Source organism: Lytechinus pictus, chromosome 7, assembly GCF_037042905.1.
Source record: "Lytechinus pictus isolate F3 Inbred chromosome 7, Lp3.0, whole genome shotgun sequence".
Taxonomy (NCBI): Eukaryota; Metazoa; Echinodermata; class Echinoidea; order Temnopleuroida; family Toxopneustidae; genus Lytechinus; species Lytechinus pictus.
The window spans coordinates 41089069-41104533 of NC_087251.1; the positions used below are offsets into that span (position 1 = coordinate 41089069).

General features: G+C 35.9%; 1 long non-coding RNA gene across 1 annotated transcript; it reads right to left on the reverse strand.

The window, feature by feature from the left end:
- Nucleotides 1-899: 899 nt before the first annotated feature.
- Nucleotides 900-14947, reverse strand: LOC135154784 (uncharacterized). The gene is made up of 4 exons (XR_010294226.1): nucleotides 14669-14947; nucleotides 13745-13931; nucleotides 12129-12317; nucleotides 900-10448 (listed from the first exon to the last, which is right to left on the reverse strand). It is a non-coding gene; the product is annotated as an uncharacterized LOC135154784 (long non-coding RNA).
- Between the last annotated feature and the right edge of the window lie 518 nt (nucleotides 14948-15465).

The following is a 15465-nucleotide window of genomic DNA, read 5'->3' on the forward strand; positions in this document are numbered from 1 at the left end:
AGAGCCCATTCACTGCAATGGTAAAATGTATGCATCCAATATTGCAGATTTATGCAGTAGGTTGCGAGAAGTAGCCCCTAAAAATATATATATATATTTTTGCCTGTATTGAGACAAGGATGGCTTATCAAATAAGGATCCACATCATTATTTTATGAAACAATACACATTTTGCCAAGGCGTTAGAATGACCCACATTTGTTACTTTTGAAATGGTCCAAACGCCCTCAGCTTTGCCTCAGGTGTGTTAGAACTCTTCCAAAGGTCCCTTGTGTGTGTATTTCTTACTAATGCCCTTGATGTGTATTGCTTGTATGCTATTAAAGTAATTTTGCCATCCAATGGTAGACCATGGAGTTCCATGGCATTTGCTCCGGCGACAATTGCTCTGATGGAAAATGTGCACATTATTACACTCTGAGATATTGAGACCGGAGCAAATGTCGCAGGAGCAAATGTGGTGTCCCCAACCATGGACCCCCCCAAAAAAACAAATGGGCAATTCCATAAAATATGTACGTCCGACCCCCTATATTTGTGACCTTCATGAAATTTTCTGTCTCTGATTTCTGGTTCTTGTGACAGTCTGTAATGCTGTCAAATAACCATGACTTGGTCAGTTTATGAAGTGAAGTAAAAACTTAAGAAAAATGAAAGGTAGGATGTAGGAAAAGCTTATTTTACAGAATTGCCCAAATCAGAAAATGGAAAGGGAGAAAGGTAAAAACTTTTCACCATAAACTGTTTCTGAAAAAAACAAAATTGGGGCTCATTAAACCACCAAGTGGATGGCAAAATTCCTTTAATAGTACATTTCATGCAATGGGGCCCACCCTGGGGGGATTAAGGAACAAAGCCAAATTTCACATGGGAAGGGGGGGGGGTGTCGGGGTTCATAATAGATTAAGAGGGGGCAGGTAAGTGGATGATATAGACAGTGGACAGAATAAGCATAACTGAAAAGCAATGAATTTTCATTTTCCAACAACTTTTATTAAAGATAAAAAAAAAAAATTGCCAATAAAAAAAATGACCAGCAGTCCAGAAGATTCATTCAAGTATACAAGATACCATAGCAGCTAATGACCTCTTGATTCAATGGGGCAAACCCTACCCTCACAAAATGACAAGCAGCCTAGTCTGAGTCAGGGTCTCCTTGACAAAAATCACACAATATGTGACATCACTACCTCAAGATCTATTTTTCAGTGTACAGAGAAGGGCATTCGATACTGCTGTGCATGGTATACAACTTGCCACAATGAGAGTGCTTTAATAATGATTTCAATGATCTTTTGTGTAGCCAAGAGTATGAAAGACAATGCATCAAATTTTCAAGTGATTATTTCCTGGGGGCAACACTTTTTTTTAGGGGGAACATTCATTCATAAAAAGAAATTTCCTTTACCAACCCCATCCCCCTTCCTTGCCATAAGAATCAATCTATTAATCTCCTTTGTAGTCTTTTCATTCACCCTTGAACAAAACCACCACCTTATTTCCTTTAATCTGCTCCCTTCCTTACAACCATCTCACCTTCCCCCTTCCCCTCCACTAATTGTGCTCTCTTCCCATACCTCCCTGTACTATCCATCCAGGGAAGCATTTCATGAAGAATTGTCAGTGATTTTCACAAAAAAATCATGCTAAGTGCAAATTAGTGATTATCACTAACAAAACTTGTCATGATATGCTCCTGTATCTGCCCATTTTCAATCATTTCACATCCTTTCAACATTAACTATCCATGACTGACACTACAATGTTCTAATGTTCAAATTAATATTTTTTAGTATTATCACTAATCATTTTTCACATTTCATATTTTTATTAAACAATTTAATTTATATCATCTCATTAAAAAAACCTAGCCAATAGATTTATTTTCAAAGGGGAGCTTTTCTTTTCAAAAGAGCAAATGGAATATATTATGATTTGCAAATAAATATATCCTTTTCTGTTCATGATGCAATCGCGGTTCTATGAATTTTCAGTGAACACTGCATTTTGATAAAAATAGCTAATTTATTCATTCACCATCATACAAGAACCAAATGTTGGCTTGCATATCCATCACATAACCATGAACTCTGAGAGATCAGGCGAGGCACCGACAATGAAAGATAGATCTAATGGGTTGGAACCTCAAAGTAGGCTTGTCCTGAGGGAGTACACTTCACATTCCACAATGGTTTATAATCCCCCATCAATCATTGCAATACAATGCATGAACCCTAGTAGTGAAGCAAAATGTCAAATTTCAGAGACGGCAACCAATCAAATTTAAAAAAATCTTTCCATGGATATAAGAAACCATTTCTTCAGCTTAATGGTCATCAAGAACCAATGACAACTCTCACAGACAGCATCCAATAAAATTGTCCAAACTTGTTCCAGACTGGATGGAGGAAACCACTTCTTTAGCCAAAGGGTCATGGAGCGTTGGAACAATCTACCAAATCATGCAATGTCAAATCTGACAGACAGCACCCAACAAAATTTCCCAAACTTATTCCACACTGGATATAGGAAACCATTTCTTTAGCCAAAGGGACACTGTTGGAAAAATCTACCAATCACTGCCCTACCATCAGACTGGAAGATGGATGAATGAACAGCCTAGCATCACTTCATGTCAAGCTTCAGAACGTGGCTGAGAAACTCCTCTGACTTGATCAAAGGAACGATAAGCAAGAAGGAAATAATTTTATGATGGTCTGAAAATTATGCATTGTATGATCATTGCAAAGAAGTGAAAGACTCACAAGTTCCCATGAAAGATTTTTAGATGTCACAAGATCGTAAACAAATTGAATCATTGAGTGGAGGACCTCCCAATATAACTGGCAATGGTAAGCAGGTACATGCATACCTTAACCCTATATAGCCCGGGGGGGGGGGGGGGGGCTTTTTTTTAGCCTCCACAACATTTTTTGTGATATATTTGTAAAGATCAGGCCACAAATTGTCATGAAATTTTTCTCACGCAACTTTATAGACCAAATTTACAATGCAATGGTATGCAGTTACAAAGTTAGGCAACATTTTGTAAGCGCATGTCAGACCAAAATTGCTCAAAAATGTGATTTCATTTGACAAATCCAATGAAAATTCTGTATGTAGCCAAAATTCATACATGCATCATTATTTTTACCTATAGATACTGATTACGAACTACTGAATTCATGTATTTATGATTGAAATAGTGACATCGACAACTTTCATTAAAAAAACGAGAGATAGTATCCAAATCAAAAACTAAGATCAGGGGTGGGGGGGGGGGGTAAGAATGCCCCCCCCCCCCCCGTCTATGTAATTTCAAATTAGCCTGGGCTATATAGGGTTAAACACGGGAACGTCCCCTCACTTTAATGGATACCTGAACATGATGAAGTTTCCTCTGCACAGGAAATCTATTCAAAATTAATTCCAAAGAAAGAGCGTTTCCTCCCCGACACAGAATATGAATGGTGACAAAGAATCTGCCTTATTAGAATTCACACAAATGCGTTGTAGTTTAATAACTAGAATTACTAAGCCAGAAAATGTATCAGATGTATGTAGCTTCTCTTTTAGTGACAAGATTGACTCTGACTCTGTAATACCAAGACTTCACATTGCCTTTCATGTCATCAGAGTCAAATAAATCTGGAAAATCCAACAAACACAGGAAAATATCAAATGGCTGTAAAAGACAACAAGTGGAACGCCTCTGGCAGTCTCGCCTGCATTACGCAATTTAATATAGCAGCAGTGCTAACTTTGTAAACTACTATAAAATAATCATTCACAAAAACATCATTCATATAATGACATAATACCACGTTCATTGACCATAAATGGCATTTGAACGGAGACTTAAGACTGTCAACTACACCCATGTCCACATTTCATTCACTCTATCCATAAACTTTCAAAGTTATGATGGCAATTCAACAATTACCCCAACATGGCCTAAGTTTATTGACCTTAACTGACCTTTGACTTGGTTTTGTGACCTGAAACTCACAGGGGATGTTCAGTGATGCTTGATTACTCTTATATCCCAAGTTTTATGAACTAGATCCATAAACTTCAGTTAGGATGGTAATTCAACAAATACCCCCAACACGGCCAAAGTTCATTGACCTTTAATGACCTTTGACCATGGTCATGTGACCTGAAACTCGTACAGGATGTTGAGTGATACTTGATTACTCTTATGTCCAAGTTTTATGAACTAGATCCATAAACATTCAGAGTTAGGATGGTAATTTAACATATACCCCCAACACGGCCAAAGTTCATTGACCTTAAATGACCATTGACCATGGTCATGTGACCAGAAACTCGCACAGGATATTCAGTGGTACTTGATTAACCTAATGTCCAAGTTTCATGAACTAAATCCATAAATTTTCAAAGTTATGATAGTAATTCAACAAATACCCCCAACTTGGCCAAAGTTCATTGACCCTAAATGACCTTTGACCTTGGTCATGTGACCTAAAACTCAGGCAGGATGTTTACTAATACTTGATTAACCTTATGTCCAAGTTTCATGGACTAGATCCATAAATTTTCAAAGTTATGATAGTAATTCAACAAATACCCCCAACTTGACCAAAGTTCATTGACCCTAAATGACCTTTGACCTTGGTCACGTGACCTGAAACTCGAGCAGGATGTTCACTTATACTTGATTAACCTTATGTCCAAGTTTCATGAACTAGGTCCATATACTTTCTAAGTTATGATGTCGTTTAAAAAACTTAACCTTCGGTTAAGATTTTGAAAATAATTTTCCCAACATGGTCTAAGTCCATTGACCCTAAATGACCTTTGACCTTGGTCATGTGACCTGAAACTCAGGCAGGATGTTCAGTAATACTTGATTAACCTTATGTCCAAGTTTCATGAACTAGGTCCATATACTTTCTAAGTTATGATGTCATTTCAAAAACTTAACCTTAGGTTAAGATTTGATGTTGACGCCGCCGCCGCCGCCGCCGTCGGAAAAGCGGCGCCTATAGTCTCGCTCTGCTATGCAGGCGAGACAAAAATGACTAACTGGAACTAGATCCACTGAGAATTCCTGTAATGCCACCCCAAAGAGGCCAACCCTCTCACAAGATATCAGCATTTGTGAGTCACAGAAGTGTGTGACTTGCACGAGGTTTTGAAGAGCTCTGGATATCATGCGTAGGCTGAAAGTAACACCTTTCCTTGTGGTCAGACAGTACTTGAAGATTATCGCAACATTACCAGATTCCAAACACCAAATATAAAGATGTCACATGCGACTGAAACAAATTTCCGGAAGTCAGCAGCACTCTCTTCGAACATACTTCGCCAGTTCCTCTCTCTTCACTTTGTGAAGAACAAATGGTTACCTGCATCGATTTAGAGTGAAAGCCAGTTTTTGATCGATCTTGATCAATGCCACTAAGCTCCAAAGCCATATTGGCTAAACTGCTCCATCAATAATTCAAATATCAACATGGGTCAACTTGAAACACTACACTGGCAAGGCTCTAGAAATCAAAATTTGACATTGCAATTTTGAAACAAGATTCCAGACTTACATATATTGCTCTGATTGAAGAAGCATTTTTTTTTTACACATTGTGGAAAAATCATTGAAGTGCACAACCCTCATAAAAATGGGTGGAAAAGTTTATATCCGAAGTTGAAGATTTGGGCAGACAAACCTACATTGAGAATCTACCTTATCATCACATATCTTAACATTCGTGCAGTCCACATTATCTCTTCACATTCTGTGAATACACGATGGATACGCACTCGGCACAAACATGGGGTTTATGTACGTACATGGTGAAATGACCGCGATAAAGTTTGATATATTAATTCAAATCAGTCTGGCCAAAAAAAGAACACGTACAGAAAAGGAGAATATATATATTGCAAAATAATTCACATTGCTCTGCAATAAAAAAAAAAAAGATCAATGTCTGTATATATAAATTTCTAATAAAAATTGTTTATCTTCTTAGCACATTATTAAATCAGTCATGGCAGATATCATGTTGCAACAATGTGAAACAAAGATAAAGTTCGAGCAACATCTAGAACAAATAGTACTGGGAGGTATATAAAGAAAGACTATAATCAATGGTTTGATCCGGCACAGCCAACAAAAGGATACAGAAATGGGAAGAAATACCAGTTAAGGTGATGTGGGGAAAATTGCCGCCAAATATTTTCACAAAGGTTATTGCCCTGATGCCCTCAGTACATAATTACTGGAAAATTGATTGCATTGTCTCACATACTTTCGGCTACACAAAATATCATTGAAATCATGATTAAAACACTTACATTGTGGTAAGTTGTATACCATGCACAACTGTGTCCAGTGCCCTTCTCTGCACACTGAAGAATATATCTCTTGGTAGTGATGTCACTAATTGTGTGATTTTGGCAGGAAGATCCCAGCTCAAACTAGACAGGAAGCCATGTTTGCAAGGTTTAGGGCCTACCACCATCAATCAAGGTCAACTGCTATGGTCCTGCAACTTGAATGAATCTTCCGGGCTGCTGGTCTTACAATTTATTTTTTCAAAAAAGAAAAATAAACTTCATGAATACAAAACAAGTATTGTATATAGCACAGACAATTGTACACTGTAGGACAGGTCCAAGCTATCTGACATTGATGTAAAGGTCACCGCACACCTTTTGATTGGTCTGCGAACCAATTAAGGAGTAAAACGTTTTGAACATAGAGACATGTGACATCTTCCTGTGTAAAATTCTAAATCATCCAATGAATACTCATTGAAATCTGTGACTATGCAAGCATCATCATTTGAATAAAAGTGAAATGTCATAGCAATCATACAATTTCCTACAATTTAAAACCAATTTGGCCTTCACAAAAAAAAAATAAAGGCTTGAAATCAAATAAAATTATTTAGTATTCTCAGTTAATTTAAGCCTCGAATGAAAAGATATTTGTCAATCACATTACAGAAAATTAGCATAATGTAATTTGCTCCAAAATCAGATTGTGGACCACTCGAAAGGTGTGCGGAGGCCTTAAGAGACAAATTAAAGAAGTGTTTCACAAAAAATCAAATGTGATTAAATAGCTACTTGCGTGTGGAAAATAACAGATCAATATATTGATTGAATCACTCTCAAAGGACGTGCTCTAATGCAAATGAATTGATCAGACTGTATATCAAAGATCATGAGCATGTTAATGCTTTCGCCATGACTTTGGTCAGAGATTTTTTTTTTGTGAACACTTCCCAGAATTGTTTTGCTAGTTTAATATACTTAAGAAAGAGAAACTAAAATATCCAAAAATATGAGAGCACTTTCTAACCCAGTAACACTGAGTGCACCTATCTACCATGGTTTTTCATCTAAACCTGGGTTGAGTGCGGCAAAATGAGGGTAAACATCTTGCTGAAGGAAAACACAGATTGAAAGACTAGAGTTGATCTCTCAAACAGTTCTTGAATTATCGCGAGAACAAGTTATTTCAATATTGTTTTGTGAAAAATAAGTGAAACTTAAAAATATAACTTCCTTATTTTACATCCGTTTTTGAAAAATCTTTCAATGTTATGCTTGGTAGATATTTTTCTATTGATTAAAATCAACATATTTCTGGGGTGGACTTGACCTTTAAAGGGTGGCTGCAAATTTCATAATAGAATAAAAACAAATGGCACCTCATTGCAAAGAGGCTAACCAATAACACCATTTTCATTTTTAGTGGTTCAGTATTAAACAAATAATCATCCATCAAACTTGAGTTTTGGAACTTTTTGTGAGGGGTTTATTTTGCTACTTTTTAATGATGATTAATCTGATATTTTGTCTATAACATTTGGCGTCCCACAAATAACTATACAAGGTCCTTTGTTTATTATTTATGCTAATGACATCATTCATTCTTCTGAAATATATTTTATCACGTATGCAGATATTAATGCTAGAAATTAACAGATATAAATTGAATATGGTAATAACAAACTTTGATTGTTGCTGATAGGCCTAAACAAATAGGTTAAAGATTAATAACACAAAATACATCATATTCTGAGCATAGAAAAACCTTTATCTCGAAATTAACACCTTACAAAATATTCTAAATTTTTAGGGTGTAATTAATGTATGATGAAAATAAATATTAATGAAATTAATGGGAAAATAGGTATAATAGTAATGTGCACGAAAGGGGGGGGGGAGAATAATTCTACGACAAGTAGATCCAGGGTAAAAAACCAGAGATAAAACACAATAGACAAAAACTCTGGAAAACCTTCGGATCCACTTTTGCAGAATTGTCAACACATAAATAAATAAATACTTCATCAAGAAAAACTTTCCTAACTAGGCCGGGGTGGGGGGGGGGGAAGGGGGGCTTGAAGGGCCTGCTTGACGCTCATGCAATATTTTTTTAACATGAAAAACTCTCACCATGTTGTTTTGTGACTTTCTTCGCATATTTTAAGACCAAATTTGTAGCATCCAGGAATGCAGTTCCGAAGATATGCATAATTTGTACAAGCATGTCGGACCAAAAATTGCTCTAAAACGTGATTTTGTGTACAATTTTAGTGCAAATTGTGTTTTCAGCCAAATATTGATAAATGAGTATATTTACTCTCATTGATTCAAATTAATTGATCACCAACAAATTTCATCTAAAATACAATGAAAAGCAAAGGTAAAATAAAAGAAATACATTAAACAAGTGGAATGCCTCTGGCCGTCTCACCTGCATCACACGATTCAATATAGCAGCAGTGCTGATTTTGAAAACTACTATAACTCGCACAAGATGTTCAGTGATACTTGGTTACTCTTATTTCCACGTTTTATGAACTAGACCAATACACTTATAGAGATATGATGGCAATTCAACAAATACCCCCAACGTGGCCAAAGTTCTTTGACCTTACATGACCTTTGACCTGATCATGTGACCTGAAACTCGCACAGGATGTTCAGTGATACTTGATTACTATTATGTCCAAGTTTTATGAACTAGACCAACACACTTTCAAATTTATAGCTGTAATTCAACAAATACCCCAATTTGGCCAAAGTTCATTGACCCTAAATGACCTTTGACCTTGATCATGTGACCTGAAACTTGCACAGGATGTTCAGTAATACTTGATTACTATTATGTCCAAGTTTCATGAATCAGATCCATAAACATTCAAAGTTATGATGGTAATTCAACAGATACCCCCAATTCGGCCAAAGTTCATTGACCCTAAATGACCTTTGACCTTGGTCATGTGATGTGAAACTCACGCAGGATGTTCAGTGATACTTGATTAACCTTATGTATAAGTTTCATGAACTAGGTCCATATATTTTCTAAGTTATGATGACATTTCAAAAACTTAACCTTAGGTTAAGATTTTGATGTTGATTCCCCCAACATGGTCTAAGTTCATTGACCCTAAATGACCTTTGACCTTGGTCATGTGACATGAAACTCAGGCAGGATGTTCAGTAATACTTGATTAACCTTATGGCCAAGTTTCATGAACTAGGTCCATACACTTTCTAAGTTATGCTGTCATTTCAAAAACTTAACCTCAGGTTAAGATTTGGTGTTGACGCCGCCGTGGCCGTCGGAAAAGCGGCGCCTATAGTCTCACTCTGCTATGCAGGTGAGACAAAAATTGCAGAAACAATCCAATACATAAGAAATTGATCTGGTATCAACTTTTTTTTCAAGAGCATTTGCGGAGAACAACACAGAGTTTCTACACCAAAACTTAGGTCATTTGTAGCTTTACTTTTGGGAGCAAAAAGGTATGATTTTTCATACCACTTGTGCATGAATTAACATAGTTAATAGCAATTTTCATAAAATAAACATCATACAATTTTGTAGATTAGGTCCAAGGCAACGTGCATGCCAATTATCAGGTTGACGACTAAAATTTCAGGGAAGCCTTTCACCCATATGATCTCCCAATATGCCCCGGCCAAGTTAGAATTAATTCTAAGCCAAACACTTGAAAAATCATTTCCAACCTTATGAACAAATTACTTTTTACTCCTATAACCATGCCCTACATAATGAAACAACAGATAATTCAGATACAATGAAATTTCAGCAAAAAAGATAATAGCTTGGACCTGCTGCTTCGGGCTACACAAAAGTTATAAAACACATTAAAAAAATGATGGGTTCATGAGGAAAAATAAATAAAGAATCCCATATTTGGTGATAAAGAGTTTTGGATATATTAACATAAAGTTTAAAGTGATGATTTGTTCAATTAATATGATCTACATGATCACACAAAGACCAATAACTTTTCAAACCAGACACTCCCTGTAGAAAATGATTCTAAGATTGGTGTTATGTCCTCGTCTCAGATAGACTGTCTCTCTTATTTATGCTTGGAAGATGGTAGACACCAGATAGGGGTTGTATCCATGACGCACATTGAGTGTCATGACTGTAGGTGTAAAGTGAAAGAAAAAAATATTATTCTAACAACAGTCCTTCTCTAAGAAATATCTGCATTGGGGAAAATACACTTATATTTATTATGATTATACAGAAACATTTTCAACAAATTTCAACAGGTTTTACATCATTATATGTACGATATATATCAACAAAAACACTTCCAAAAATTCAGATGCTTATAAATTCAGTACTTTAAATTGGATATCTTTTGGAAAAGAAATTTGAATATTGCCATTTAAGGCACAATGTTCATTTTCACATGTATATTTGCAACTACTGCGACCGTATTGCCACACAAAAATTTTGACCAGGTTTTTTTACTGTCATGTCTTGCCCATCTTTTGAGACCAAATTTGTGAGGGCCAGGTACATGGTTCCAAAATTACCTAACATTTTGTAAATGCATGTCAGACCCAAATTGCTAAAAAAAAAAAAAGAATGTTTCTGTAAACAAAGTCAATTCAAATGGAATTTTCTCATCTTATAGAGATATGACTATTTTTGCTTTCATCAGCTAAAACTCAATTGATTTTAGCATAATTATGCTTTAAAAAGGTTCTGCAATGAATCTGGCCCTAAGAAAATAGACAAAAGATTTTTTTTAAGGAGAAATACATAAATTTACAAAAGCAAACAAATATATAATAATTGATATTCACACTGATTTTTTTTCCAGCACATTTGTAATGAATGCTAAAAAAACTATTTACACCAAAAATTAGCATTCCATGAGTTTTATTTATTGAGTTAGAGTAAAAAGTATGATTCACACATTCATTGGCTTAATTCATATGAAATTCATATCAGCAGCCAAGGTCACAAGGGGGGGGGGGAGAGAACAGAGCCTGGTTTGGGTTTAAAACCGAAAGGAGTCATAACTGAAATCATGTACGTGTATCATCTGAAATTACATCACGTAATCAGTATATTGTTGATTCTGAATTTATGCCATAAATATATCATATTGAATTATTTAATGAAATATGTGGAGAAGGTGGTAAAGAAAAAGACAAAGCTTTGTGATTGATACAAATTGAAATCAAATATGGAACATAGGTAAGATTTTATCATCAAGAGAATGCATGATATTGAATTTGAACTGAAACGAGAACACATATTGGTCTACCTGTAATCAATCCAGAATTCTTACCAATTTCTACTACACAGATTTTATGACAGCTCACTATACATGTAGATGTATATAATCAATAGTTAGAATCAATCATATGGTCAATTGCTATGCTTTGAGTTAAAGGGCCCAGATGTCATATGAAGGCTATGCTTTGACAATCTAGATGATGAATAATGGATTGGGTAATTTCGGCGTAGATCTTTTAGAGTTGATGTTACCCCGATTTTTAAACAAGCACAGCACAAAACTTGAAGAGCAGATATTGAACTTTTGTGACATGTGATTTTCTTTTTGAAGTTCAGACACCATCCATCAAATGATTTTGGGGTATCCCCTTCTTGAGAAATTTTTTTCTAATCATGTACGAATGACTAATTGTCCAATTTAAATCAGATGAAAGAGTTGAAGCTGAACTTTACGATGATCAGTCATTTATCTGAAACTGAATACAAAGGATAAAGCATAAATAATTCTGGGTTTCATTATTTTCTGAGAAACACTGTAGATAATAATTGTGAATCCTGCACAACTTACCAATGGTTGTGGTGGCATATTGCAGCGCATTTTCTGGACCACTGACCCCAGTTTGTCGAGTTCATCCTCCAGCATGCACCAACATCTACCTCCACATACAGCACTTCCCGTTGGGCCACTTCTGCTAGTAGAACCCTCGATTCCAGGGCTTTGCTCTCATGAATAGCACTCTATACCCTCTGTATACAGCTAAACATAAATTTAAGATGAGACTTAGTACTTTGTTCTGAAGTGGAATGGCTCTAACAATGTCACCTGCTTTACACAAATCAATATACATAGGGGCAATTCCATAGGTTGGTGGACATGAGCTTAAAAATTCAAATTCAATATATAGCCCATCTGAACTGTACATTTTACATGTATTTGCCTTACTTATACTTATTGCTGGTTCTTTAATTGATGTTGAGGGCTTGAGGCAAGAAATGGAATGCATTTGTTTCACATTTTTTTATTTACACAGCCCAAGCCAGATCTCGTACAGTTTAGTGAATACATTACCGATATACTGACCAATAAGTAAAAGAGAGGAGGAAACTTATTCAGAATGTTACCTTTAAAGATAAATTCCAGTTTTGGTAACGATCTAAAAATGACTTTTTACAGAATCTAATATAATGACCACCCAAGTGTCTGTTTGTATGAATAAAAAATATGTGCCAAAGGATTCTGGAAGAAATTGTGTAATTGCTGAGAAATAAGCAAAATAAGCACGGATTCGGTCACTTCCGTCGGGTCTTTATTCCAGCAATAATAATACACTGTCCCACGTGTGCCTATCTGTGTTGGTGATCTTCAGTGTGAACATTTTTCAGCGTAGATTTCAGGATTTCACAAAGTTCAGTTTATGTAACTGTACCAGATCTAGATCCTCGATGATATACTGCCAATTAAGCCTTGTTTTACAGACTTTCTCATGAAATCAGTGTTTACTGCAACTACTGGAATTTCTCTTTAACATAAACTGGTGTCTGAAATCCTACTCATATTATTACAGAAACAGAAACATGAATCTTACACACATTATTGAATTTTTAGTGACATTTATGTTGTTGACCATACATGGACAAAATGTAACGTGAGTAACCGTAACGTGAGTAACCACTTTATCTGCACCCCTAGTAAACACCATGTGTTCTTTATTTTTTGAATTATATACAAAGTTTGTATCCCTAATATACTTCTTTGAAATGGATATAATCAACTTTCATAAAAGCCTTATATGTAGACACTTTTCACTTATGTCGACTTTTCATTTTATGCATGTCCAAATCATGTAACGTGAGTAACCGACACATTTCAAAGATTTGCCAGGAGCATAATAAAATTTCCCAAGTTTTGTTTTTATACAAAGGATAGTCAGACTGCGTACTGTGTTGTGATAAAGAGATATTTAGTTCCTATCAATAATAATGGAGTTACAGCTCCAAGTATGAGTCAAGGTGTCTCCAAATGTAACGTGGGTAACCGTGGAATAGCCCATAGGATGGATGACATTGTGACATTGAAACATCAAATATTTTCTTCTTTACATTACCTGTTGATTATACAATGTAATAATCAAAGGCCACGGAGGGACAATGTTTCTGGGATGCACTGTATACTGCACAACTTACCACTGGTTCAAGTGGCATATTGCTGGGTATTTTCTTGACCTTGACCGAGTTTGTTGAGTTCATCCTACAGCATGACAATAAATTCTTCCTAATCGAGCTCCATATTCCTTGCTTCCAATTGGGCCACTTCTGTCAGATGAACCCTTGATTCCAGGGATCTGTTCTCGTGAATGGCACTAAATGCCATCTGTAGAGAGAAATATGTATTAAGATAAAATTTGATTCTCGGTTCTGAAGTAAAATTGCTCTGATAGTCTCGCCTCTATTACACAAATCAATATCTACACGATTTAAGGACTCTGTGACATTGAAATACCAATATTTTCTGTTTTCCATTTTGAAAATTATTAAGGAAAACAAGTCCTGTTCTCATTAACAATGTTCATCTTTCCACGATTCATTCAACAAATGGACTGCCAACTATAACTATCACATGATTACCGGTAACAAAGAATTATGCTGTGCTGATCACCAACAAAACAGAGCACTGAGAAAGTCGGACGACTACCATGTCAACATCTGCTAAATTCACTGAAATTCAGCATGATCTTAATCTGTTGCCCTCTGGAACCAGACAGTTCCTGTACAATAACAGATCCAGAGGAAAGAAAACAAAACTTTATTATTCCTCAATCATTTTCTTTGATTGAAGTATCATATCAAAGAGCAGATAATAAACTGTTTGAGACATATGATTTTTATTTGGAAGTTGAGACACCGTCTGCCAAATGATTTGGGGTATCCCTTCTTCAGATTTTTATTTTTACTAACTCATATATGAATGACTAATTGCCAAAGTTACATCAAATGGGAGATAAGACACCTAGTTATTAATTTATGATAAAGCATTCAATATAATGTTCGGTTTTCGTTTTTTTTTCTGGGGTGCACTGTGAATACAATTATAAATACTGCACAACTTACCACTGGTTCTGGTGGCATATTGCAGGGCATTCTCTTGACCACTGACCCGAGTTTGTCGAGTTCATCATCAAGCATGACAACAAATTCTTCCTAATCTTACTCCATATTCCCTGCTTCCAGTTGGGCTGCTTCTGCCAGATGAACCCTTGATTCCAGGGCTTTACTCTTGTGGAGAGCACTCTGTGCTTGCTGTAGAGAGAAATATAAATCAGAGATAAATTGAAGATAAATTGAAGTTTTCAGTTCTGAAGTGGAATAGAGTACCAAAGTGTGATGTCATCAATTTTCACTTTTTGCATAACAGTGTTTTTGATACCATATTTTGGTAGAGCATGATGACGAACCCCCACAACCCAAATTTGGTGGGAATTGGTCCATGGGGCTCCAAGATATGATCTCATGAATACATAATTAGCCCCATTGAAGTCAATGTATTATTGGTCTCAATGTTCTCGCCAGGTTCACTCTGACGCTTGGCGGCGCGCGGTAGCTATCGAAAATATCAATATCGACGAGCTTAGATTGCTGCTAAATGCACCACATTTTATATCTATTCAATGCTTCTCCGGCCACACAGCCGTAACGGTTGCGCGAATTGCGATTGAAGCAGAAAGGCAATTACTGATAACTTAAAAAGGTCAACTTGTCTTGGGAAATGATTTGAAGTCAATCTCATTTTATACTTACAGTTTTTAGATTTATTCACATCGATAAATTAACTCCATGCTTTCCAATGTTTAGATCGCTACATCCTTAGAAAGTGCGATTAATTTTGTGAATGCGTGTTGTTTCTTATG